This window comes from Eleutherodactylus coqui, unplaced genomic scaffold (genome assembly GCF_035609145.1).
Source record: "Eleutherodactylus coqui strain aEleCoq1 unplaced genomic scaffold, aEleCoq1.hap1 HAP1_SCAFFOLD_634, whole genome shotgun sequence".
Lineage (NCBI taxonomy): Eukaryota > Metazoa > Chordata > Amphibia > Anura > Eleutherodactylidae > Eleutherodactylus > Eleutherodactylus coqui.
In genome coordinates, this window is record NW_027101901.1 from 1 (window position 1) to 20481 (window position 20481).

The 20481-nt window shown below is 42.5% G+C and overlaps 22 non-coding genes across 22 annotated transcripts; 14 read left to right on the forward strand and 8 right to left on the reverse strand.

Moving 5' to 3' along the window:
• Positions 1 to 140: 140 nt before the first annotated feature.
• TRNAS-GCU (transfer RNA serine (anticodon GCU)) lies at positions 141 to 222 on the forward strand. The gene has a single exon. It is a non-coding gene; the product is annotated as a tRNA-Ser (tRNA).
• Positions 223 to 3948: 3726 nt separating this feature from the next.
• TRNAT-AGU (transfer RNA threonine (anticodon AGU)) lies at positions 3949 to 4022 on the reverse strand. Its single transcript has one exon. It is a non-coding gene; the product is annotated as a tRNA-Thr (tRNA).
• Positions 4023 to 4640: 618 nt separating this feature from the next.
• Positions 4641 to 4722, forward strand: TRNAS-GCU (transfer RNA serine (anticodon GCU)). The gene has a single exon. It is a non-coding gene; the product is annotated as a tRNA-Ser (tRNA).
• Positions 4723 to 5078: 356 nt separating this feature from the next.
• On the reverse strand, positions 5079 to 5152 carry TRNAT-AGU (transfer RNA threonine (anticodon AGU)). The gene has a single exon. It is a non-coding gene; the product is annotated as a tRNA-Thr (tRNA).
• Positions 5153 to 5760: 608 nt separating this feature from the next.
• Positions 5761 to 5842, forward strand: TRNAS-GCU (transfer RNA serine (anticodon GCU)). The gene has a single exon. It is a non-coding gene; the product is annotated as a tRNA-Ser (tRNA).
• Positions 5843 to 6198: 356 nt separating this feature from the next.
• TRNAT-AGU (transfer RNA threonine (anticodon AGU)) lies at positions 6199 to 6272 on the reverse strand. The gene has a single exon. It is a non-coding gene; the product is annotated as a tRNA-Thr (tRNA).
• Positions 6273 to 6890: 618 nt separating this feature from the next.
• On the forward strand, positions 6891 to 6972 carry TRNAS-GCU (transfer RNA serine (anticodon GCU)). The gene has a single exon. It is a non-coding gene; the product is annotated as a tRNA-Ser (tRNA).
• A 356-nt stretch (positions 6973 to 7328) lies between these two features.
• Positions 7329 to 7402, reverse strand: TRNAT-AGU (transfer RNA threonine (anticodon AGU)). The gene has a single exon. It is a non-coding gene; the product is annotated as a tRNA-Thr (tRNA).
• Positions 7403 to 8020: 618 nt separating this feature from the next.
• On the forward strand, positions 8021 to 8102 carry TRNAS-GCU (transfer RNA serine (anticodon GCU)). The gene has a single exon. It is a non-coding gene; the product is annotated as a tRNA-Ser (tRNA).
• A 1038-nt stretch (positions 8103 to 9140) lies between these two features.
• Positions 9141 to 9222, forward strand: TRNAS-GCU (transfer RNA serine (anticodon GCU)). The gene has a single exon. It is a non-coding gene; the product is annotated as a tRNA-Ser (tRNA).
• Positions 9223 to 9578: 356 nt separating this feature from the next.
• On the reverse strand, positions 9579 to 9652 carry TRNAT-AGU (transfer RNA threonine (anticodon AGU)). The gene has a single exon. It is a non-coding gene; the product is annotated as a tRNA-Thr (tRNA).
• Positions 9653 to 10270: 618 nt separating this feature from the next.
• On the forward strand, positions 10271 to 10352 carry TRNAS-GCU (transfer RNA serine (anticodon GCU)). The gene has a single exon. It is a non-coding gene; the product is annotated as a tRNA-Ser (tRNA).
• Positions 10353 to 11390: 1038 nt separating this feature from the next.
• On the forward strand, positions 11391 to 11472 carry TRNAS-GCU (transfer RNA serine (anticodon GCU)). The gene has a single exon. It is a non-coding gene; the product is annotated as a tRNA-Ser (tRNA).
• Positions 11473 to 11828: 356 nt separating this feature from the next.
• TRNAT-AGU (transfer RNA threonine (anticodon AGU)) lies at positions 11829 to 11902 on the reverse strand. Its single transcript has one exon. It is a non-coding gene; the product is annotated as a tRNA-Thr (tRNA).
• Positions 11903 to 12520: 618 nt separating this feature from the next.
• On the forward strand, positions 12521 to 12602 carry TRNAS-GCU (transfer RNA serine (anticodon GCU)). Its single transcript has one exon. It is a non-coding gene; the product is annotated as a tRNA-Ser (tRNA).
• A 3278-nt stretch (positions 12603 to 15880) lies between these two features.
• Positions 15881 to 15962, forward strand: TRNAS-GCU (transfer RNA serine (anticodon GCU)). The gene has a single exon. It is a non-coding gene; the product is annotated as a tRNA-Ser (tRNA).
• Positions 15963 to 16318: 356 nt separating this feature from the next.
• On the reverse strand, positions 16319 to 16392 carry TRNAT-AGU (transfer RNA threonine (anticodon AGU)). Its single transcript has one exon. It is a non-coding gene; the product is annotated as a tRNA-Thr (tRNA).
• A 608-nt stretch (positions 16393 to 17000) lies between these two features.
• Positions 17001 to 17082, forward strand: TRNAS-GCU (transfer RNA serine (anticodon GCU)). Its single transcript has one exon. It is a non-coding gene; the product is annotated as a tRNA-Ser (tRNA).
• Positions 17083 to 17438: 356 nt separating this feature from the next.
• Positions 17439 to 17512, reverse strand: TRNAT-AGU (transfer RNA threonine (anticodon AGU)). The gene has a single exon. It is a non-coding gene; the product is annotated as a tRNA-Thr (tRNA).
• Positions 17513 to 18130: 618 nt separating this feature from the next.
• Positions 18131 to 18212, forward strand: TRNAS-GCU (transfer RNA serine (anticodon GCU)). Its single transcript has one exon. It is a non-coding gene; the product is annotated as a tRNA-Ser (tRNA).
• Positions 18213 to 19260: 1048 nt separating this feature from the next.
• Positions 19261 to 19342, forward strand: TRNAS-GCU (transfer RNA serine (anticodon GCU)). The gene has a single exon. It is a non-coding gene; the product is annotated as a tRNA-Ser (tRNA).
• A 1048-nt stretch (positions 19343 to 20390) lies between these two features.
• Positions 20391 to 20472, forward strand: TRNAS-GCU (transfer RNA serine (anticodon GCU)). The gene has a single exon. It is a non-coding gene; the product is annotated as a tRNA-Ser (tRNA).
• Positions 20473 to 20481: the final 9 nt, after the last annotated feature.

A 20481-nucleotide genomic window follows, 5' to 3' on the forward strand; every position in this document is an offset into this window, starting at 1 on the left:
TGGGTCATCACGTTGGATGTAAAACAAGACCTGCTGAGCCAATGTCTGATGTACGGCGCTGTTGCATGTGGAAAGAAAATGAAGCCTAAGAATCATCACGACTGTTTTCCAAATGTGGGTTCGGTAAAAGTACTTTTGTTGACGGGGTGGCCGAGTGGTTAAGGCGATGGACTGCTAATCCATTGTGCTCTGCACGCATGGGTTCGAATCCCATCCTCGTCGTATGATTTCCTTTTGGAAAATTCTCTATGCTCAGTGCAAGCAATGCCCCGAGGAAGAAAATTTACCATCACCGTTCAAGAAGGATGCTATTGAAGTCTCTAAACATATTTACAGGCATTATGTAGCGTATCAGTCAGGCAATAGTGAATCGGCACCTCTAATTTATCGTGCCTTATGCCATCCTACATTTTGCAAAACGTTGCAACCATCTACTTGTTAAAACTAAACCAGAGCTGACTCTTTGCCACTCGGGTGGAGTATTCTACGGATGTGGGACGAGCATCTTTAATGTCATTGGCTAGTGAACATCTCCCTTTTGGAAAAAAGAGCTGATTATTGACCAGAATAAGAGAACAAGGCACTGCTGAGAGTTGAACTGAGGATCTCCCGTTTACTAGACAGGCGCTTTAACCAAGTAAGCCACAGCACCCATGAGCAAAGCTGTGGAAAACCAGAAAGATGGCAAGGATGATCCAGGAGAAGAATTTTTAAATGTAGGATGATTTTGAGGAGTGGTTCTAAGTTTTGCTATTTGTCACAGAGATGGCAAATTAAGTGTGAACAGATCCTATGCAGCATGTAGTTTCAGGTGGCTACCACTATAGAACAGCAAGGAAGTCGAGTCCCATCACATACTTGGCAGCAGCATGCAGTTCTCTGTCATTTTGCATCGTGACAATTCTAAATGAAATCGGCTTGGGACGATCCTTTTTGGAAAAGACATGGATAATTTCTCCATAGGTATGTAATCCATGCATTTGCCTTGCATGAATTGTGGCCTGTTTTACTTTAAAAGTTAGATAGAAGGCAGAATTGACAGATTTAGGGAATGCTAGGGAAATGCCAACATAAATGAGAAGCAGAGAGGACTGAATGTTTAGTATTTATGCCATTAGCATGGGTCATCACGTTGGATGTAAAACAAGACCTGCTGAGCCAATGTCTGATGTACGGCGCTGTTGCATGTGGAAAGAAAATGAAGCCTAAGAATCATCACGACTGTTTTCCAAATGTGGGTTCGGTAAAAGTACTTTTGTTGACGGGGTGGCCGAGTGGTTAAGGCGATGGACTGCTAATCCATTGTGCTCTGCACGCATGGGTTTGAATCCCATCCTCGTCGTATGATTTCCTTTTGGAAAATTCTCTATGCTCAGCGCAAGCAATGCCCCGAGGAAGAAAATTTACCATCACCGTTCAAGAAGGATGCTATTGAAGTCTCTAAACATATTTACAGGCATTATGTAGCGTATCAGTCAGGCAATAGTGAATCGGCACCTCTAATTTATCGTGCCTTATGCCATCCTACATTTTGCAAAACGTTGCAACCATCTACTTGTTAAAACTAAACCAGAGCTGACTCTTTGCCACTCGGGTGGAGTATTCTAGGGATGTGGGACGAGCATCTTTAATGTCATTGGCTAGTGAACATCTCCCTTTTGGAAAAAAGTGCTGATTATTGAGCAGAATAAGAGAACAAGCCACTGCTGAGAGTTGAACTCAGGATCTCCTGTTTACTAGACAGGCGCTTTAACCAACTAAGCCACAGCGCCCATGAGCAAAACTGTGGAAAACTGTGGAAAACCAGAAAGATGGCAAGGATGATCCAGGAGAAGAATTTTTAAATGTAGGATGATTTTGAGGAGTGGTTCTAAGTTTTGCTATTTGTCACAGAGATGGCAAATTAAGTGTGAACAGATCCTATGCAGCATGTAGTTTCAGGTGGCTACCACTATAGAACAGCAAGGAAGTCGAGTCCCATCACATACTTGGCAGCAGCATGCAGTTCTCTGTCATTTTGCATCGTGACAATTCTAAATGAAATCGGCTTGGGACGATCCTTTTTGGAAAAGACATGGATAATTTGTCCATAGGTATGTAATCCATGCATTTGCCTTGCATGAATTGTGGCCTGTTTTACTTTAAAAGTTAGATAGAAGGCAGAATTGACAGATTTAGGGAATGCTAGGGAAATGCCAACATAAATGAGAAGCAGAGAGGACTGAATGTTTAGTATTTATGCCATTAGCATGGGTCATCACGTTGGATGTAAAACAAGACCTGCTGAGCCAATGTCTGATGTACGGCGCTGTTGCATGTGGAAAGAAAATGAAGCCTAAGAATCATCACGACTGTTTTCCAAATGTGGGTTCGGTAAAGGTACTTTTGTTGACGGGGTGGCCGAGTGGTTAAGGCGATGGACTGCTACTCCATTGTGCTCTGCACGCATGGGTTCGAATCCCATCCTTGTCGTATGATTCCTTTTTGGAAAATTCTCTATGCTCAGCGCAAGCAATGCCCCGAGGAAGAAAATTTACCATCACCGTTCAAGAAGGATGCTATTGAAGTCTCTAAACATATTTACAGGCATTATGTAGCGTATCAGTCAGGCAATAGTGAATCGGCACCTCTAATTTATCGTGCCTTATGCCATCCTACATTTTGCAAAACGTTGCAACCATCTACTTGTTAAAACTAAACCAGAGCTGACTCTTTGCCACTCGGGTGGAGTATTCTACGGATGTGGGATGAGCATCTTTAATGTCATTGGCTAGTGAACATCTCCCTTTTGGAAAAAAGAGCTGATTATTGACCAGAATAAGAGAACAAGGCACTGCTGAGAGTTGAACTGAGGATCTCCCGTTTACTAGACAAGCGCTTTAACCAACTAAGCCACAGCACCCATGAGCAAAGCTGTGGAAAACCAGAAAGATGGCAAGGATGATCCAGGAGAAGAATTTTTAAATGTAGGATGATTTTGAGGAGTGGTTCTAAGTTTTGCTATTTGTCACAGAGATGGCAAATTAAGTGTGAACAGATCCTATGCAGCATGTAGTTTCAGGTGGCTACCACTATAGAACAGCAAGGAAGTCGAGTCCCATGACATACTTGGCAGCAGCATGCAGTTCTCTGTCATTTTGCATCGTGACAATTCTAAATGAAATCGGCTTGGGAAGATCCTTTTTGGAAAAGACATGGATAATTTGTCCATAGGTATGTAATCCATGCATTTGCCTTGCATGAATTGTGGCCTGTTTTACTTTAAAAGTTAGATAGAAGGCAGAATTGACAGATTTAGGGAATGCTAGGGAAATGCCAACATAAATGAGCAGCAGAGAGGACTGAATGTTTAGTATTTATGCCATTAGCATGGGTCATCACGTTGGATGTAAAACAAGACCTGCTGAGCCAATGTCTGATGTACGGCGCTGTTGCATGTGGAAAGAAAATGAAGCCTAAGAATCATCACGACTGTTTTCCAAATGTGGGTTCGGTAAAGGTACTTTTGTTGACGGGGTGGCCGAGTAGTTAAGGCGATGGACTGCTAATCCATTGTGCTCTGCACGCATGGGTTCGAATCCCATCCTCGTCGTATGATTTCTTTTTGGAAAATTCTCTATGCTCAGCGCAAGCAATGCCCCGAGGAAGAAAATTTACCATCACCGTTCAAGAAGGATGCTATTGAAGTCTCTAAACATATTTACAGGCATTATGTAGCGTATCAGTCAGGCAATAGTGAATCGGCACCTCTAATTTATCGTGCCTTATGCCATCCTACATTTTGCAAAACGTTGCAACCATCTACTTGTTAAAACTAAACCAGAGCTGACTCTTTGCCACTCGGGTGGAGTATTCTAGGGATGTGGGACGAGCATCTTTAATGTCATTGGCTAGTGAACATCTCCCTTTTGGAAAAAAGTGCTGATTATTGAGCAGAATAAGAGAACAAGGCACTGCTGAGAGTTGAACTCAGGATCTCCTGTTTACTAGACAGGCGCTTTAACCAACTAAGCCACAGCGCCCATGAGCAAAACTGTGGAAAACTGTGGAAAACCAGAAAGATGGCAATGATGATCCAGGAGAAGAATTTTTAAATGTAGGATGATTTTGAGGAGTGGTTCTAAGTTTTGCTATTTGTCACAGAGATGGCAAATTAAGTGTGAACAGATCCTATGCAGCATGTAGTTTCAGGTGGCTACCACTATAGAACAGCAAGGAAGTCGAGTCCCATCACATACTTGGCAGCAGCATGCAGTTCTCTGTCATTTTGCATCGTGACAATTCTAAATGAAATCGGCTTGGGACGATCCTTTTTGGAAAAGACATGGATAATTTCTCCATAGGTATGTAATCCATGCATTTGCCTTGCATGAATTGTGGCCTGTTTTACTTTAAAAGTTAGATAGAAGGCAGAATTGACAGATTTAGGGAATGCTAGGGAAATGCCAACATAAATGAGAAGCAGAGAGGACTGAATGTTTAGTATTTATGCCATTAGCATGGGTCATCACGTTGGATGTAAAACAAGACCTGCTGAGCCAATGTCTGATGTACGGCGCTGTTGCATGTGGAAAGAAAATGAAGCCTAAGAATCATCACGACTGTTTTCCAAATGTGGGTTCGGTAAAGGTACTTTTGTTGACGGGGTGGCCGAGTGGTTAAGGCGATGGACTGCTAATCCATTGTGCTCTGCACGCATGGGTTCGAATCCCATCCTCGTCGTATGATTTCTTTTTGGAAAATTCTCTATGCTCAGCGCAAGCAATGCCCCGAGGAAGAAAATTTACCATCACCGTTCAAGAAGGATGCTATTGAAGTCTCTAAACATATTTACAGGCATTATGTAGCGTATCAGTCAGGCAATAGTGAATCGGCACCTCTAATTTATCGTGCCTTATGCCATACTACATTTTGCAAAACGTTGCAACCATCTACTTGTTAAAACTAAACCAGAGCTGACTCTTTGCCACTCGGGTGGAGTATTCTAGGGATGTGGGACGAGCATCTTTAATGTCATTGGCTAGTGAACATCTCCCTTTTGGAAAAAAGTGCTGATTATTGAGCAGAATAAGAGAACAAGGCACTGCTGAGAGTTGAACTCAGGATCTCCTGTTTACTAGACAGGCGCTTTAACCAACTAAGCCACAGCGCCCATGAGCAAAACTGTGGAAAACCAGAAAGATGGCAAGGATGATCCAGGAGAAGAATTTTTAAATGTAGGATGATTTTGAGGAGTGGTTCTAAGTTTTGCTATTTGTCACAGAGATGGCAAATTAAGTGTGAACAGATCCTATGCAGCATGTAGTTTCAGGTGGCTACCACTATAGAACAGCAAGGAAGTCGAGTCCCATCACATACTTGGCAGCAGCATGCAGTTCTCTGTCATTTTGCATCGTGACAATTCTAAATGAAATCGGCTTGGGACGATCCTTTTTGGAAAAGACATGGATAATTTCTCCATAGGTATGTAATCCATGCATTTGCCTTGCATGAATTGTGGCCTGTTTTACTTTAAAAGTTAGATAGAAGGCAGAATTGACAGATTTAGGGAATGCTAGGGAAATGCCAACATAAATGAGAAGCAGAGAGGACTGAATGTTTAGTATTTATGCCATTAGCATGGGTCATCACGTTGGATGTAAAACAAGACCTGCTGAGCCAATGTCTGATGTACGGCGCTGTTGCATGTGGAAAGAAAATGAAGCCTAAGAATCATCACGACTGTTTTCCAAATGTGGGTTCGGTAAAAGTACTTTTGTTGACGGGGTGGCCGAGTGGTTAAGGCGATGGACTGCTAATCCATTGTGCTCTGCACGCATGGGTTCGAATCCCATCCTCGTCGTATGATTTCCTTTTGGAAAATTCTCTATGCTCAGCGCAAGCAATGCCCCGAGGAAGAAAATTTACCATCACCGTTCAAGAAGGATGCTATTGAAGTCTCTAAACATATTTACAGGCATTATGTAGCGTATCAGTCAGGCAATAGTGAATCGGCACCTCTAATTTATCGTGCCTTATGCCATACTACATTTTGCAAAACGTTGCAACCATCTACTTGTTAAAACTAAAGCAGAGCTGACTCTTTGCCACTCGGGTGGAGTATTCTAGGGATGTGGGACGAGCATCTTTAATGTCATTGGCTAGTGAACATCTCCCTTTTGGAAAAAAGTGCTGATTATTGAGCAGAATAAGAGAACAAGGCACTGCTGAGAGTTGAACTCAGGATCTCCTGTTTACTAGACAGGCGCTTTAACCAACTAAGCCACAGCGCCCATGAGCAAAACTGTGGAAAACTGTGGAAAACCAGAAAGATGGCAATGATGATCCAGGAGAAGAATTTTTAAATGTAGGATGATTTTGAGGAGTGGTTCTAAGTTTTGCTATTTGTCACAGAGATGGCAAATTAAGTGTGAACAGATCCTATGCAGCATGTAGTTTCAGGTGGCTACCACTATAGAACAGCAAGGAAGTCGAGTCCCATGACATACTTGGCAGCAGCATGCAGTTCTCTGTCATTTTGCATCGTGACAATTCTAAATGAAATCGGCTTGGGACGATCCTTTTTGGAAAAGACATGGATAATTTCTCCATAGGTATGTAATCCATGCATTTGCCTTGCATGAATTGTGGCCTGTTTTACTTTAAAAGTTAGATAGAAGGCAGAATTGACAGATTTAGGGAATGCTAGGGAAATGCCAACATAAATGAGAAGCAGAGAGGACTGAATGTTTAGTATTTATGCCAGTAGCATGGGTCATCACGTTGGATGTAAAACAAGACCTGCTGAGCCAATGTCTGATGTACGGCGCTGTTGCATGTGGAAAGAAAATGAAGCCTAAGAATCATCACGACTGTTTTCCAAATGTGGGTTCGGTAAAAGTACTTTTGTTGACGGGGTGGCCGAGTGGTTAAGGCGATGGACTGCTAATCCATTGTGCTCTGCACGCATGGGTTCGAATCCCATCCTCGTCGTATGATTTCCTTTTGGAAAATTCTCTATGCTCAGCGCAAGCAATGCCCCGAGGAAGAAAATTTACCATCACCGTTCAAGAAGGATGCTATTGAAGTCTCTAAACATATTTACAGGCATTATGTAGCGTATCAGTCAGGCAATAGTGAATCGGCACCTCTAATTTATCGTGCCTTATGCCATCCTACATTTTGCAAAACGTTGCAACCATCTACTTGTTAAAACTAAACCAGAGCTGACTCTTTGCCACTCGGGTGGAGTATTCTAGGGATGTGGGACGAGCATCTTTAATGTCATTGGCTAGTGAACATCTCCCTTTTTGAAAAAAGTGCTGATTATTGAGCAGAATAAGAGAACAAGGCACTGCTGAGAGTTGAACTCAGGATCTCCTGTTTACTAGACAGGCGCTTTAACCAACTAAGCCACAGCGCCCATGAGCAAAACTGTGGAAAACTGTGGAAAACCAGAAAGATGGCAATGATGATCCAGGAGAAGAATTTTTAAATGTAGGATGATTTTGAGGAGTGGTTCTAAGTTTTGCTATTTGTCACAGAGATGGCAAATTAAGTGTGAACAGATCCTATGCAGCATGTAGTTTCAGGTGGCTACCACTATAGAACAGCAAGGAAGTCGAGTCCCATCACATACTTGGCAGCAGCATGCAGTTCTCTGTCATTTTGCATCGTGACAATTCTAAATGAAATCGGCTTGGGACGATCCTTTTTGGAAAAGACATGGATAATTTGTCCATAGGTATGTAATCCATGCATTTGCCTTGCATGAATTGTGGCCTGTTTTACTTTAAAAGTTAGATAGAAGGCAGAATTGACAGATTTAGGGAATGCTAGGGAAATGCCAACATAAATGAGAAGCAGAGAGGACTGAATGTTTAGTATTTATGCCATTAGCATGGGTCATCACGTTGGATGTAAAACAAGACCTGCTGAGCCAATGTCTGATGTACGGCGCTGTTGCATGTGGAAAGAAAATGAAGCCTAAGAATCATCACGACTGTTTTCCAAATGTGGGTTCGTTAAAGGTACTTTTGTTGACGGGGTGGCCGAGTGGTTAAGGCGATGGACTGCTAATCCATTGTGCTCTGCACGCATGGGTTCGAATCCCATCCTCGTCGTATGATTCCTTTTTGGAAAATTCTCTATGCTCAGCGCAAGCAATGCCCCGAGGAAGAAAATTTACCATCACCGTTCAAGAAGGATGCTATTGAAGTCTCTAAACATATTTACAGGCATTATGTAGCGTATCAGTCAGGCAATAGTGAATCGGCACCTCTAATTTATCGTGCCTTATGCCATCCTACATTTTGCAAAACGTTGCAACCATCTACTTGTTAAAACTAAACCAGAGCTGACTCTTTGCCACTCGGGTGGAGTATTCTACGGATGTGGGACGAGCATCTTTAATGTCATTGGCTAGTGAACATCTCCCTTTTGGAAAAAAGAGCTGATTATTGACCAGAATAAGAGAACAAGGCACTGCTGAGAGTTGAACTGAGGATCTCCCGTTTACTAGACAGGCGTTTTAACCAACTAAGCCACAGCACCCATGAGCAAAGCTGTGGAAAACCAGAAAGATGGCAAGGATGATCCAGGAGAAGAATTTTTAAATGTAGGATGATTTTGAGGAGTGGTTCTAAGTTTTGCTATTTGTCACAGAGATGGCAAATTAAGTGTGAACAGATCCTATGCAGCATGTAGTTTCAGGTGGCTACCACTATAGAACAGCAAGGAAGTCGAGTCCCATGACATACTTGGCAGCAGCATGCAGTTCTCTGTCATTTTGCATCGTGACAATTCTAAATGAAATCGGCTTGGGACGATCCTTTTTGGAAAAGACATGGATAATTTCTCCATAGGTATGTAATCCATGCATTTGCCTTGCATGAATTGTGGCCTGTTTTACTTTAAAAGTTAGATAGAAGGCAGAATTGACAGATTTAGGGAATGCTAGGGAAATGCCAACATAAATGAGAAGCAGAGAGGACTGAATGTTTAGTATTTATGCCAGTAGCATGGGTCATCACGTTGGATGTAAAACAAGACCTGCTGAGCCAATGTCTGATGTACGGCGCTGTTGCATGTGGAAAGAAAATGAAGCCTAAGAATCATCACGACTGTTTTCCAAATGTGGGTTCGGTAAAAGTACTTTTGTTGACGGGGTGGCCGAGTGGTTAAGGCGATGGACTGCTAATCCATTGTGCTCTGCACGCATGGGTTCGAATCCCATCCTCGTCGTATGATTTCCTTTTGGAAAATTCTCTATGCTCAGCGCAAGCAATGCCCCGAGGAAGAAAATTTACCATCACCGTTCAAGAAGGATGCTATTGAAGTCTCTAAACATATTTACAGGCATTATGTAGCGTATCAGTCAGGCAATAGTGAATCGGCACCTCTAATTTATCGTGCCTTATGCCATCCTACATTTTGCAAAACGTTGCAACCATCTACTTGTTAAAACTAAACCAGAGCTGACTCTTTGCCACTCGGGTGGAGTATTCTAGGGATGTGGGACGAGCATCTTTAATGTCATTGGCTAGTGAACATCTCCCTTTTGGAAAAAAGTGCTGATTATTGAGCAGAATAAGAGAACAAGGCACTGCTGAGAGTTGAACTCAGGATCTCCTGTTTACTAGACAGGCGCTTTAACCAACTAAGCCACAGCGCCCATGAGCAAAACTGTGGAAAACTGTGGAAAACCAGAAAGATGGCAATGATGATCCAGGAGAAGAATTTTTAAATGTAGGATGATTTTGAGGAGTGGTTCTAAGTTTTGCTATTTGTCACAGAGATGGCAAATTAAGTGTGAACAGATCCTATGCAGCATGTAGTTTCAGGTGGCTACCACTATAGAACAGCAAGGAAGTCGAGTCCCATCACATACTTGGCAGCAGCATGCAGTTCTCTGTCATTTTGCATCGTGACAATTCTAAATGAAATCGGCTTGGGACGATCCTTTTTGGAAAAGACATGGATAATTTGTCCATAGGTATGTAATCCATGCATTTGCCTTGCATGAATTGTGGCCTGTTTTACTTTAAAAGTTAGATAGAAGGCAGAATTGACAGATTTAGGGAATGCTAGGGAAATGCCAACATAAATGAGAAGCAGAGAGGACTGAATGTTTAGTATTTATGCCATTAGCATGGGTCATCACGTTGGATGTAAAACAAGACCTGCTGAGCCAATGTCTGATGTACGGCGCTGTTGCATGTGGAAAGAAAATGAAGCCTAAGAATCATCACGACTGTTTTCCAAATGTGGGTTCGTTAAAGGTACTTTTGTTGACGGGGTGGCCGAGTGGTTAAGGCGATGGACTGCTAATCCATTGTGCTCTGCACGCATGGGTTCGAATCCCATCCTCGTCGTATGATTCCTTTTTGGAAAATTCTCTATGCTCAGCGCAAGCAATGCCCCGAGGAAGAAAATTTACCATCACCGTTCAAGAAGGATGCTATTGAAGTCTCTAAACATATTTACAGGCATTATGTAGCGTATCAGTCAGGCAATAGTGAATCGGCACCTCTAATTTATCGTGCCTTATGCCATCCTACATTTTGCAAAACGTTGCAACCATCTACTTGTTAAAACTAAACCAGAGCTGACTCTTTGCCACTCGGGTGGAGTATTCTACGGATGTGGGACGAGCATCTTTAATGTCATTGGCTAGTGAACATCTCCCTTTTGGAAAAAAGAGCTGATTATTGACCAGAATAAGAGAACAAGGCACTGCTGAGAGTTGAACTGAGGATCTCCCGTTTACTAGACAGGCGTTTTAACCAACTAAGCCACAGCACCCATGAGCAAAGCTGTGGAAAACCAGAAAGATGGCAAGGATGATCCAGGAGAAGAATTTTTAAATGTAGGATGATTTTGAGGAGTGGTTCTAAGTTTTGCTATTTGTCACAGAGATGGCAAATTAAGTGTGAACAGATCCTATGCAGCATGTAGTTTCAGGTGGCTACCACTATAGAACAGCAAGGAAGTCGAGTCCCATGACATACTTGGCAGCAGCATGCAGTTCTCTGTCATTTTGCATCGTGACAATTCTAAATGAAATCGGCTTGGGACGATCCTTTTTGGAAAAGACATGGATAATTTCTCCATAGGTATGTAATCCATGCATTTGCCTTGCATGAATTGTGGCCTGTTTTACTTTAAAAGTTAGATAGAAGGCAGAATTGACAGATTTAGGGAATGCTAGGGAAATGCCAACATAAATGAGAAGCAGAGAGGACTGAATGTTTAGTATTTATGCCAGTAGCATGGGTCATCACGTTGGATGTAAAACAAGACCTGCTGAGCCAATGTCTGATGTACGGCGCTGTTGCATGTGGAAAGAAAATGAAGCCTAAGAATCATCACGACTGTTTTCCAAATGTGGGTTCGGTAAAAGTACTTTTGTTGACGGGGTGGCCGAGTGGTTAAGGCGATGGACTGCTAATCCATTGTGCTCTGCACGCATGGGTTCGAATCCCATCCTCGTCGTATGATTTCCTTTTGGAAAATTCTCTATGCTCAGCGCAAGCAATGCCCCGAGGAAGAAAATTTACCATCACCGTTCAAGAAGGATGCTATTGAAGTCTCTAAACATATTTACAGGCATTATGTAGCGTATCAGTCAGGCAATAGTGAATCGGCACCTCTAATTTATCGTGCCTTATGCCATCCTACATTTTGCAAAACGTTGCAACCATCTACTTGTTAAAACTAAACCAGAGCTGACTCTTTGCCACTCGGGTGGAGTATTCTAGGGATGTGGGACGAGCATCTTTAATGTCATTGGCTAGTGAACATCTCCCTTTTGGAAAAAAGTGCTGATTATTGAGCAGAATAAGAGAACAAGGCACTGCTGAGAGTTGAACTCAGGATCTCCTGTTTACTAGACAGGCGCTTTAACCAACTAAGCCACAGCGCCCATGAGCAAAACTGTGGAAAACTGTGGAAAACCAGAAAGATGGCAATGATGATCCAGGAGAAGAATTTTTAAATGTAGGATGATTTTGAGGAGTGGTTCTAAGTTTTGCTATTTGTCACAGAGATGGCAAATTAAGTGTGAACAGATCCTATGCAGCATGTAGTTTCAGGTGGCTACCACTATAGAACAGCAAGGAAGTCGAGTCCCATCACATACTTGGCAGCAGCATGCAGTTCTCTGTCATTTTGCATCGTGACAATTCTAAATGAAATCGGCTTGGGACGATCCTTTTTGGAAAAGACATGGATAATTTGTCCATAGGTATGTAATCCATGCATTTGCCTTGCATGAATTGTGGCCTGTTTTACTTTAAAAGTTAGATAGAAGGCAGAATTGACAGATTTAGGGAATGCTAGGGAAATGCCAACATAAATGAGAAGCAGAGAGGACTGAATGTTTAGTATTTATGCCATTAGCATGGGTCATCACGTTGGATGTAAAACAAGACCTGCTGAGCCAATGTCTGATGTACGGCGCTGTTGCATGTGGAAAGAAAATGAAGCCTAAGAATCATCACGACTGTTTTCCAAATGTGGGTTCGTTAAAGGTACTTTTGTTGACGGGGTGGCCGAGTGGTTAAGGCGATGGACTGCTAATCCATTGTGCTCTGCACGCATGGGTTCGAATCCCATCCTCGTCGTATGATTCCTTTTTGGAAAATTCTCTATGCTCAGCGCAAGCAATGCCCCGAGGAAGAAAATTTACCATCACCGTTCAAGAAGGATGCTATTGAAGTCTCTAAACATATTTACAGGCATTATGTAGCGTATCAGTCAGGCAATAGTGAATCGGCACCTCTAATTTATCGTGCCTTATGCCATCCTACATTTTGCAAAACGTTGCAACCATCTACTTGTTAAAACTAAACCAGAGCTGACTCTTTGCCACTCGGGTGGAGTATTCTACGGATGTGGGACGAGCATCTTTAATGTCATTGGCTAGTGAACATCTCCCTTTTGGAAAAAAGAGCTGATTATTGACCAGAATAAGAGAACAAGGCACTGCTGAGAGTTGAACTGAGGATCTCCCGTTTACTAGACAGGCGTTTTAACCAACTAAGCCACAGCACCCATGAGCAAAGCTGTGGAAAACCAGAAAGATGGCAAGGATGATCCAGGAGAAGAATTTTTAAATGTAGGATGATTTTGAGGAGTGGTTCTAAGTTTTGCTATTTGTCACAGAGATGGCAAATTAAGTGTGAACAGATCCTATGCAGCATGTAGTTTCAGGTGGCTACCACTATAGAACAGCAAGGAAGTCGAGTCCCATGACATACTTGGCAGCAGCATGCAGTTCTCTGTCATTTTGCATCGTGACAATTCTAAATGAAATCGGCTTGGGACGATCCTTTTTGGAAAAGACATGGATAATTTGTCCATAGGTATGTAATCCATGCATTTGCCTTGCATGAATTGTGGCCTGTTTTACTTTAAAAGTTAGATAGAAGGCAGAATTGACAGATTTAGGGAATGCTAGGGAAATGCCAACATAAATGAGAAGCAGAGAGGACTGAATGTTTAGTATTTATGCCATTAGCATGGGTCATCACGTTGGATGTAAAACAAGACCTGCTGAGCCAATGTCTGATGTACGGCGCTGTTGCATGTGGAAAGAAAATGAAGCCTAAGAATCATCACGACTGTTTTCCAAATGTGGGTTCGGTAAAGGTACTTTTGTTGACGGGGTGGCCGAGTAGTTAAGGCGATGGACTGCTAATCCATTGTGCTCTGCTTGCATGGGTTCGAATCCCATCCTCGTCGTATGATTCCTTTTTGGAAAATTCTCTATGCTCAGCGCAAGCAATGCCCCGAGGAAGAAAATTTACCATCACCGTTCAAGAAGGATGCTATTGAAGTCTCTAAACATATTTACAGGCATTATGTAGCGTATCAGTCAGGCAATAGTGAATCGGCACCTCTAATTTATCGTGCCTTATGCCATCCTACATTTTGCAAAACGTTGCAACCATCTACTTGTTAAAACTAAACCAGAGCTGACTCTTTGCCACTCGGGTGGAGTATTCTACGGATGTGGGACGAGCATCTTTAATGTCATTGGCTAGTGAACATCTCCCTTTTGGAAAAAAGAGCTGATTATTGACCAGAATAAGAGAACAAGGCACTGCTGAGAGTTGAACTGAGGATCTCCCGTTTACTAGACAGGCGTTTTAACCAACTAAGCCACAGCACCCATGAGCAAAGCTGTGGAAAACCAGAAAGATGGCAAGGATGATCCAGGAGAAGAATTTTTAAATGTAGGATGATTTTGAGGAGTGGTTCTAAGTTTTGCTATTTGTCACAGAGATGGCAAATTAAGTGTGAACAGATCCTATGCAGCATGTAGTTTCAGGTGGCTACCACTATAGAACAGCAAGGAAGTCGAGTCCCATGACATACTTGGCAGCAGCATGCAGTTCTCTGTCATTTTGCATCGTGACAATTCTAAATGAAATCGGCTTGGGACGATCCTTTTTGGAAAAGACATGGATAATTTGTCCATAGGTATGTAATCCATGCATTTGCCTTGCATGAATTGTGGCCTGTTTTACTTTAAAAGTTAGATAGAAGGCAGAATTGACAGATTTAGGGAATGCTAGGGAAATGCCAACATAAATGAGAAGCAGAGAGGACTGAATGTTTAGTATTTATGCCATTAGCATGGGTCATCACGTTGGATGTAAAACAAGACCTGCTGAGCCAATGTCTGATGTACGGCGCTGTTGCATGTGGAAAGAAAATGAAGCCTAAGAATCATCACGACTGTTTTCCAAATGTGGGTTCGGTAAAGGTACTTTTGTTGACGGGGTGGCCGAGTAGTTAAGGCGATGGACTGCTAATCCATTGTGCTCTGCTTGCATGGGTTCGAATCCCATCCTCGTCGTATGATTCCTTTTTGGAAAATTCTCTATGCTCAGCGCAAGCAATGCCCCGAGGAAGAAAATTTACCATCACCGTTCAAGAAGGATGCTATTGAAGTCTCTAAACATATTTACAGGCATTATGTAGCGTATCAGTCAGGCAATAGTGAATCGGCACCTCTAATTTATCGTGCCTTATGCCATCCTACATTTTGCAAAACGTTGCAACCATCTACTTGTTAAAACTAAACCAGAGCTGACTCTTTGCCACTCGGGTGGAGTATTCTAGGGATGTGGGACGAGCATCTTTAATGTCATTGGCCAGTGAACATCTCCCTTTTGGAAAAAAAAGCTGATTGTTGAGCAGAATAAGAGAACAAGTCACTGCTGAGAGTTGAACTCAGGATCTCCTGTTTACTAGACAGGCGCTTTAACCAACTAAGCCACAGCGCAAATGAGCAAAACTGTGGAAAACCAGAAAGATGGCAAGGATGATCCAGGAGAAGAATTTTTAAATGTAGGATGATTTTGAGGAGTGGTTCTAAGTTTTGCTATTTGTCACAGAGATGGCAAATTAAGTGTGAACAGATCCTATGCAGCATGTAGTTTCAGGTGGCTACCACTATAGAACAGCACGGAAGTCGAGTCCCATCACATACTTGGCAGCAGCATGCAGTTCTCTGTCATTTTGCATCGTGACAATTCTAAATGAAATCGGCTTGGGACGATCCTTTTTGGAAAAGACATGGATAATTTGTCCATAGGTATGTAATCCATGCATTTGCCTTGCATGAATTGTGGCCTGTTTTACTTTAAAAGTTAGATAGAAGGCAGAATTGACAGATTTAGGGAATGCTAGGGAAATGCCAACATAAATGAGAAGCAGAGAGGACTGAATGTTTAGTATTTATGCCATTAGCATGGGTCATCACGTTGGATGTAAAACAAGACCTGCTGAGCCAATGTCTGATGTACGGCGCTGTTGCATGTGGAAAGAAAATGAAGCCTAAGAATCATCACGACTGTTTTCCAAATGTGGGTTCGGTAAAGGTACTTTTGCTGACGGGGTGGCCGAGTGGTTAAGGCGATGGACTGCTAATCCATTGTGCTCTGCACGCATGGGTTCGAATCCCATCCTCGTCGTATGATTTCTTTTTGGAAAATTCTCTATGCTCAGCGCAAGCAATGCCCCGAGGAAGAAAATTTACCATCACCGTTCAAGAAGGATGCTATTGAAGTCTCTAAACATATTTACAGGCATTATGTAGCGTATCAGTCAGGCAATAGTGAATCGGCACCTCTAATTTATCGTGCCTTATGCCATACTACATTTTGCAAAACGTTGCAACCATCTACTTGTTAAAACTAAACCAGAGCTGACTCTTTGCCACTCGGGTGGAGTATTCTAGGGATGTGGGACGAGCATCTTTAATGTCATTGGCTAGTGAACATCTCCCTTTTGGAAAAAAGTGCTGATTATTGAGCAGAATAAGAGAACAAGGCACTGCTGAGAGTTGAACTCAGGATCTCCTGTTTACTAGACAGGCGCTTTAACCAACTAAGCCACAGCGCCCATGAGCAAAAATGTGGAAAACCAGAAAGATGGCAAGGATGATCCAGGAGAAGAATTTTTAAATGTAGGATGATTTTGAGGAGTGGTTCTAAGTTTTGCTATTTGTCACAGAGATGGCAAATTAAGTGTGAACAGATCCTATGCAGCATGTAGTTTCAGGTGGCTACCACTATAGAACAGCAAGGAAGTCGAGTCCCATCACATACTTGGCAGCAGCATGCAGTTCTCTGTCATTTTGCATCGTGACAATTCTAAATGAAATCGGCTTGGGACGATCCTTTTTGGAAAAGACATGGATAATTTCTCCATAGGTATGTAATCCATGCATTTGCCTTGCATGAATTGTGGCCTGTTTTACTTTAAAAGTTAGATAGAAGGCAGAATTGACATATTTATGGAATGCTAGGGAAATGCCAACATAAATGAGAAGCAGAGAGGACTGAATGTTTAGTATTTATGCCATTAGCATGGGTCATCACGTTGGATGTAAAACAAGACCTGCTGAGCCAATGTCTGATGTACGGCGCTGTTGCATGTGGAAAGAAAATGAAGCCTAAGAATCATCACGACTGTTTTCCAAATGTGGGTTCGGTAAAAGTACTTTTGTTGACGGGGTGGCCGAGTGGTTAAGGCGATGGACTGCTAATCCATTGTGCTCTGCACGCATGGGTTCGAATCCCATCCTCGTCGTATGATTTCCTTTTGGAAAATTCTCTATGCTCAGCGCAAGCAATGCCCCGAGGAAGAAAATTTACCATCACCGTTCAAGAAGGATGCTATTGAAGTCTCTAAACATATTTACAGGCATTATGTAGCGTATCAGTCAGGCAATAGTGAATCGGCACCTCTAATTTATCGTGCCTTATGCCATACTACATTTTGCAAAACGTTGCAACCATCTACTTGTTAAAACTAAACCAGAGCTGACTCTTTGCCACTCGGGTGGAGTATTCTAGGGATGTGGGACGAGCATCTTTAATGTCATTGGCTAGTGAACATCTCCCTTTTGGAAAAAAGTGCTGATTATTGAGCAGAATAAGAGAACAAGGCACTGCTGAGAGTTGAACTCAGGATCTCCTGTTTACTAGACAGGCGCTTTAACCAACTAAGCCACAGCGCCCATGAGCAAAACTGTGGAAAACTGTGGAAAACCAGAAAGATGGCAATGATGATCCAGGAGAAGAATTTTTAAATGTAGGATGATTTTGAGGAGTGGTTCTAAGTTTTGCTATTTGTCACAGAGATGGCAAATTAAGTGTGAACAGATCCTATGCAGCATGTAGTTTCAGGTGGCTACCACTATAGAACAGCAAGGAAGTCGAGTCCCATCACATACTTGGCAGCAGCATGCAGTTCTCTGTCATTTTGCATCGTGACAATTCTAAATGAAATCGGCTTGGGACGATCCTTTTTGGAAAAGACATGGATAATTTCTCCATAGGTATGTAATCCATGCATTTGCCTTGCATGAATTGTGGCCTGTTTTACGTTAAAAGTTAGATAGAAGGCAGAATTGACAGATTTAGGGAATGCTAGGGAAATGCCAACATAAATGAGAAGCAGAGAGGACTGAATGTTTAGTATTTATGCCATTAGCATGGGTCATCACGTTGGATGTAAAACAAGACCTGCTGAGCCAATGTCTGATGTACGGCGCTGTTGCATGTGGAAAGAAAATGAAGCCTAAGAATCATCACGACTGTTTTCCAAATGTGGGTTCGGTAAAAGTACTTTTGTTGACGGGGTGGCCGAGTGGTTAAGGCGATGGACTGCTAATCCATTGTGCTCTGCACGCATGGGTTCGAATCCCATCCTCGTCGTATGATTTCCTTTTGGAAAATTCTCTATGCTCAGCGCAAGCAATGCCCCGAGGAAGAAAATTTACCATCACCGTTCAAGAAGGATGCTATTGAAGTCTCTAAACATATTTACAGGCATTATGTAGCGTATCAGTCAGGCAATAGTGAATCGGCACCTCTAATTTATCGTGCCTTATGCCATCCTACATTTTGCAAAACGTTGCAACCATCTACTTGTTAAAACTAAACCAGAGCTGACTCTTTGCCACTCGGGTGGAGTATTCTAGGGATGTGGGACGAGCATCTTTAATGTCATTGGCTAGTGAACATCTCCCTTTTGGAAAAAAGTGCTGATTATTGAGCAGAATAAGAGAACAAGGCACTGCTGAGAGTTGAACTCAGGATCTCCTGTTTACTAGACAGGCGCTTTAACCAACTAAGCCACAGCACCCATGAGCAAAACTGTGGAAAACTGTGGAAAACCAGAAAGATGGCAATGATGATCCAGGAGAAGAATTTTTAAATGTAGGATGATTTTGAGGAGTGGTTCTAAGTTTTGCTATTTGTCACAGAGATGGCAAATTAAGTGTGAACAGATCCTATGCAGCATGTAGTTTCAGGTGGCTACCACTATAGAACAGCAAGGAAGTCGAGTCCCATCACATACTTGGCAGCAGCATGCAGTTCTCTGTCATTTTGCATCGTGACAATTCTAAATGAAATCGGCTTGGGACGATCCTTTTTGGAAAATACATGGATAATTTGTCCATAGGTATGTAATCCATGCATTTGCCTTGCATGAATTGTGGCCTGTTTTACTTTAAAAGTTAGATAGAAGGCAGAATTGACAGATTTAGGGAATGCTAGGGAAATGCCAACATAAATGAGAAGCAGAGAGGACTGAATGTTTAGTATTTATGCCATTAGCATGGGTCATCACGTTGGATGTAAAACAAGACCTGCTGAGCCAATGTCTGATGTACGGCGCTGTTGCATGTGGAAAGAAAATGAAGCCTAAGAATCATCACGACTGTTTTCCAAATGTGGGTTCGGTAAAGGTACTTTTGTTGACGGGGTGGCCGAGTGGTTAAGGCGATGGACTGCTAATCCATTGTGCTCTGCACGCATGGGTTCGAATCCCATCCTCGTCGTATGATTTCCTTTTGGAAAATTCTCTATGCTCAGCGCAAGCAATGCCCCGAGGAAGAAAATTTACCATCACCGTTCAAGAAGGATGCTATTGAAGTCTCTAAACATATTTACAGGCATTATGTAGCGTATCAGTCAGGCAATAGTGAATCGGCACCTCTAATTTATCGTGCCTTATGCCATCCTACATTTTGCAAAACGTTGCAACCATCTACTTGTTAAAACTAAACCAGAGCTGACTCTTTGCCACTCGGGTGGAGTATTCTAGGGATGTGGGACGAGCATCTTTAATGTCATTGGCTAGTGAACATCTCCCTTTTGGAAAAAAGTGCTGATTATTGAGCAGAATAAGAGAACAAGGCACTGCTGAGAGTTGAACTCAGGATCTCCTGTTTACTAGACAGGCGCTTTAACCAACTAAGCCACAGCACCCATGAGCAAAACTGTGGAAAACTGTGGAAAACCAGAAAGATGGCAATGATGATCCAGGAGAAGAATTTTTAAATGTAGGATGATTTTGAGGAGTGGTTCTAAGTTTTGCTATTTGTCACAGAGATGGCAAATTAAGTGTGAACAGATCCTATGCAGCATGTAGTTTCAGGTGGCTACCACTATAGAACAGCAAGGAAGTCGAGTCCCATCACATACTTGGCAGCAGCATGCAGTTCTCTGTCATTTTGCATCGTGACAATTCTAAATGAAATCGGCTTGGGACGATCCTTTTTGGAAAAGACATGGATAATTTGTCCATAGGTATGTAATCCATGCATTTGCCTTGCATGAATTGTGGCCTGTTTTACTTTAAAAGTTAGATAGAAGGCAGAATTGACAGATTTAGGGAATGCTAGGGAAATGCCAACATAAATGAGAAGCAGAGAGGACTGAATGTTTAGTATTTATGCCATTAGCATGGGTCATCACGTTGGATGTAAAACAAGACCTGCTGAGCCAATGTCTGATGTACGGCGCTGTTGCATGTGGAAAGAAAATGAAGCCTAAGAATCATCACGACTGTTTTCCAAATGTGGGTTCGGTAAAGGTACTTTTGTTGACGGGGTGGCCGAGTGGTTAAGGCGATGGACTGCTAATCCATTGTGCTCTGCACGCATGGGTTCGAATCCCATCCTCGTCGTATGATTCC